Source organism: Heliconius melpomene, chromosome 7, assembly GCF_056956725.1.
Source record: "Heliconius melpomene rosina isolate 202511_hmr_F chromosome 7, ASM5695672v1, whole genome shotgun sequence".
Taxonomy (NCBI): Eukaryota; Metazoa; Arthropoda; class Insecta; order Lepidoptera; family Nymphalidae; genus Heliconius; species Heliconius melpomene.
The window spans coordinates 6,664,819-6,670,893 of NC_140395.1; positions in this window are offsets into that span (position 1 = coordinate 6,664,819).

Sequence of the window (6,075 nt, forward strand, 5' to 3'; positions counted from 1 at the left end):
TATTGTGTATTATTTAGAAATAAATATATTTATAATAAAATTTTAAAGTACAATGTAGTTTGATTATATTTAAATGAAACATTTTTTTCCTTATTGAAACATTGAAAGCTGGAGAAAGATAAGAAATAATTTAATTAAAATCACCTAACGGTAACAAATATATAATATGCAACGTATCGTAGCCAGTGAGATCGGTAAAATGTATTAATTTTTCTAAGGTTTTTTTTTCACATTAAGTAAAAATAACTTTCTTTTCGTATACGAACTGGTTGGCACAGAGTCTCCTAGTCTTAAAACACTCCGTTTCCTATTTTCCGCGGAATTCTGGAATCATTGTGTGGTGAGTGGCAGCACTCAACACCGCACTCCGTCACGACCCCAGAGCGAAGAATTGAAAATATTAAATATTTCACTTACTGAAGTGGGAATCAAACCCATAAAAACCAACCTATAAAATTTATAATCACATTTTGTGCCCCTGCGCCACGACTGACCTCACTGTCAAATAAAACTAGTCTACATTTTACTTTTCACCCGTAAACTTTAATTTGAACAAATCTATAATATACAAAGCTAATAAGAAGAGCTTTTAACTTTTATACTAGAATCTAATAAGAGTAACTTTGTTTCAGATTGCAAGCAGCGCCATCTATTGTGAGATTGGTAAGGAGTTTTATCTTTAGTCCTTAATGCAGCGCCATCTCTTGGTACAATATTAAAACTTATTTACTCCTTGTAGTTCCTGTCTAACGTGCTGATGTTTGGAAATTATTATTCACATAAATATTGATTATATTGCGTTTAAATATAATTGAATAATCGATTAAATTAAAATTGATTTTTTTTAAAGTAGAAAAAAATGTAACGGAAACGAAACTTAAAAAATAGGTATATTTCAGCGGAGTGTCTTAACTTCAATCAACTTGTTAAAGAAATAAACTTAATAGGTGCTTGTACAAAAAGCGGCATAATTATTAATTATTATGGTTCTTTAAATTGTCACAAATTATAAAAATAGGCTGAAAATGTACAACAGACTATGTCTAATACTAATAATTAGATACATCCCACTCGCAAAAAAAAGAAATAATACAAAGAATAAAATTGTAAAGTTATCGACTAGTTTATTTAGTGTTTAGTTTACCATATAAAATGAAGGTCACGTTTACACGTGCAAGGTACACCAGTATCTACTTAGCCACAGATAAAAAGAAAACAAAAATTTACATATATACACAAAGTTTATTTTTACTGTATTTTTTATATACATGTAAGCATGTAAAAACATATTAAGAAAATGCACATTTTACGATAGACCACCGATCCGTCATAAGTATTTGAATCATGAAATTGGTCATAGATAAATAGTAATATTTAGATAAAAAGATTATTATATTGTTTGCAAATAAAATTGTAATATATTTATTTGCATTCATTTACAATAAAATATACTTGCAAAAAGATCAGGAGTACAAAAAAAAGGAGTACTTTAAAGATGATTTTTTTTATTTTCAAAATTATTTTATAACTTATCCATTTCCCAATGAATTCAACGCTTTTAGGTCGTGGGCAGACAAAAGCTATTAATAATTATTATAATTACTAACAAATACTAAGTCAAATATCAAAATATCTCTAAAATCTTAATTAATATATAAATAAATCGGACTGTCCTTCCATAATTGGTTTAATAGTCTAAACGACACTTTGTAATTTCTAGAAATAAACAATTCTATAAACAATTCAGTAGATGTCAGATAAGATAGCGGATCAAAGCGTGCCAGCGTCTGCGAAATAAACTTGTAGCTTTTAATTAGTTTTAAATTATTTGCAACCGTTTATGAATTAACTAACAGCTCGTGCCCTGCTTTACCCGCTTAAAAGCTTATAATTTATAATTATAATTATTTATAACTATAACAGCTTCTTGAATCGTTTATAATTTATAATAGTAATTATTCATAACTATAACAACTTCTCGCTATGTCCTGCATATTGCAGGGTAGGCAAAGGTAACGTGGTGTTAAAACACTCCGTCCCACATCTTTCGCTTTTTTCGAAGCATTACGTTTTGATTAATAATATTAGTATGACTATCAATTTTCCTCGTTGTCGTCTGCTCGCTTCGTATAATATGGTAGGCAGAGGAAACGTGTTAAGACATTCTATTTCTCACTTTTCTCAAAATTTGAGACATTTGAGACATTTAATTGGCAAAACTCTGCGTCATGCTTATAATTAAAAATATTTATATATTATAAGTAAATAATTGATTTAGAAGAAATCACGTTCGGACCTCACTCGAGGAAATATCTAAATAAATGACATATTTTTCATTATTTATCTTTAAATAATATTTTTTAAATGCCTAGTTTTATTAATGAAACAGTGAAGTCATTAGAAATGAATCGTCAACCTTTTAGTCATTTTGATTCAAAACCGTCAGCAGTCGTAGGTACCTACATACTAAGTATATAAATAATTACACAGCACGTTCATACAATTACGTCATTTACCTTTTTATTATGTTGTTTATGTATTACAATGTAGGAAAACCTTATAATTGAGTAGTAACTGTTAAGTATATAAATATAAACTATTAACTTGTATATGTATTTTGTCGTTAGAAATATCTCTTATATAAAATCTGTCGAGGAAATTAAATATTTATTTACATTTATATATTTCCATTTTCTTCGCTCTGGTGTAGAGGCAAAACGCGGCGTTTAGTTCTGCCACTCAACACGAAATACCTTTTGAATTTGGCAGAAAGTGGGGAACGGAGTGTCTTAACTCTAAGTTTCCTCTGCCTACCCTGCTGTGTGCGGGATACAGCGTGAAGGTAATTTGATTTTATTGATTTTTAAATTCAGTATATCAATATCAATATCTCTCATACAGAAGGCTTCCGAAATTCGGCGAAAAGTGGAGAGCGGAGTGTTTTAATACTGGGCTAACTCTGCCTACCCTGCCTGATACAGAATACAGCGTGAAGCTGGAAAAAAGGACTCGTTTCTAACTGTGATTGTGAAGCTGATTATGTGGAATAAAGTAAATGTATATTGAAATTGCATTAGTATATTGTAAAATAATATAATAGCATTTATACGAGTATATTGTACTAGTGGGCGCGCGCAGCTTCGCTTGCTTATTTAGGGGTGAGTTCTAATAAACCACGAAACAAGTGTTCAATTAAAGATTTTTAAGAGTCTAAATTTCAAATTTTAAAATAATCGGTGGCGTTTTAAATTTTTCCATACAAACTTTCAACCCCTTATTTGCACCCTTAGGGGAAGAATTCTGGAAAACCATGAAACACGTATTCAATTAAATACTTTTAAAAAACTAAATTTCAAATTTTATAAAAATCGATGCCGATTTAATTTTTTTTCCATACAAACTTTCTACCCCTTTTTCACCCCTTTAGGGTTAATATGTTTCAAAATCCCTTCTTAGTGGATGTCCAGATTACAATAGTAAACATCTGTCCAAATTTCGCGTTTCTACGCACAGCGGTTACGGCTGTGCGTGCGTCTTACCTCAGTCAGTGAGGACAAGTCCTTTTATATATATAGATTACCGCAGCTTATTGCTCTCCGTTCTCTCTGACTACTCCTTTAGGGAAACACCATGAAGCTAAGTTAAGTTTAGTTAAGTAAGCTTATAAGTAATTTGGTGACCTTTTAACAAATCTAAACGGGCAAAGTCAGAGCGAGCAATTAGCACCAATACACGAGTTGTTCTCGTTATTAACCGCAAATTCCTCAGAAGCTGGTCCAGTCACGGTATAATGGATGCAATTATGGCCATTGTCTCACACTGAATGATAGATATGGCGGAAACGTTTGACACGATCGATGTCCTACTATATTATCTAATATATTGTAAATTATAAGTAAACGCGACTGGTTGTGGGTTCGGTTCCCACTTGAAGAAATGATTTCATTTAATGTTTCATGTCTTCGTTCTGGTGTAGAGGCAAAGCGCGGCGTTGAGTTGCACCACTCAACACGCAATGCTTCCAGAATTCGGCGGAAAGTATGGAACTTAGGGATACTTAGGGATGCGTGAAGCTGATAAGTATGTTTATACTATGTTGAAGACTATTGTGGCACAGCGGGACTGTAAGTTCGCGATGGCTGTAAGTTCAGTGTAGGCCAGGGTAGGCAGGAGGCCAGAGGAAACGGAGATCCGAACCCAAAGTATCCATATTTTCTTTTTCCGGTTACACCCACTAATAATTATTATCTATTTATATAATACGTACAACACCGAGGGCATCTTAGACGTCGTCGCGATAGTTCTGGGTTCGATGCCAGAGGGAATGAATTATTTCTATTTCCCAGTCCTTTCCAGGCGAAAAGTAGAGAGAGAAGAAAGTTAAATAACACTGTTTTATGTCTGCTTCTTAAGTTAAAATAATAGTAAAATGTGATTTATCATATTACAAACCGATGAAAATGTACTTCATATCAATTGTAAGGTCTTATTCAATTATGGCAACGCAAAGATGATTCGTAATTTCCACTTCTTAATATAACAACTACCTACTAACTACCTACATACATATTATAGAACTATACTTAATCAAGTATATGTGAAAAATAATATATTTTATAAAAAATTTCATATTATATAACATTATTATAAAAAAATATAGTAAAGAAAAAGAAAATAAATGAGTTCCGGAATTTTAGCCTACCTTTCTGGATATAAATAAAAAATATGCAATTATTAGGAAACGTAATTATATTATTTTTGTTAATATTTCAATGTTAAAATTAATAAAAAAATAAATAAATATATTTCTACCTAATTAATAGATCTGGAAATCTTTCAAAGGAATTTCTAAAAATAAGGATCGTTGACAATCATTGGAAGAGGCCTTCAGTAGCGTAACAATATTTGCAGACCAACTAATGTCTAAAAAATTAGTAATAACAATAATCATATTTCTTTGAGATATGTCTTAGCAAGAAATAAAAGGCCAGTCGTGGAGCAGGTTTATTTCTTCGCTCTGGTCTCGGGACAAAGCGCTGTGTTCAGAATTCGGCGGTAAATGGTGAGCGTAGCGTCTTAACACTAGGTTCCCTCTGCCTACTTTGCTACATGCGGGGTATAGCGTGAAGCTGATATAAAAGTCTTTTAAATTGCTTATTTGTTATTTTAAAATAATGCAGGTAAAGACGAGCGTATACTAAAGTATAAAGAGAATGGTGCGCATGAGTTGCATTATCAGGGCATTCAAAGATCATATTAATATCTTAAATTGTATGAGATTTGCTGCACTGACTCAGCGTTCTTAGGAATGTCGGTATGAAATGCAATTCTATGGGAGCAAGAAATTACTATAGGTAAGTTAAAATTAGATAAATATAATAATTTTCTTAGTGAAATACGTTCTAGATATAATATGTATATTTATATAGAATAAATATTACGTAGGTAATATTTTAGATTTAAGTTTGGTAATATTTTTTACGGTTAATTTGAAGAGTAGGTATGTGATAATTATCAATTTATTTATATTATACTAGCGACCCCCTTGCGGCTTCGCCCGCTTTTACTACTGGATTATTAATATAATGTATGTTTGCAAAGCACTTAAGATAATGTGAAAATTAATTAAACTCTAATGCAACCCGCATTTTCGTAGTTTCAATAATGATTTTCCAATTGTTTTACTCGGCAAAGACTTTTTAGTAGGTACCGTAATTTTAAATCTGTGCTACTAATCTTTTCAAGTACTTATTAAAATATATTTAAATGACTATTTTTAGATAATTAAATGACTATTTTTAGATAATTAAATGACTATTTTTAAACGGAAGAAATTATAAACAAAAGCCTACCTACTAAAAACTACTACAAAAAATATGAAACCAAATATATCGCGCTGAAATAATACATTCAACTCCAATTATCCAATACGTGCAAACGCATCTAAATCTTCGTTGCTATGCCTCTATAGCGGGCGGGTCTTTTTCCAACTTGTGGTTAATGCTGAAGAGGGTATTCTGTCCCTGATGAAAAGCAAGCACTATGTGGCTGCCTGTGAGGAAAATTAAATAGAAT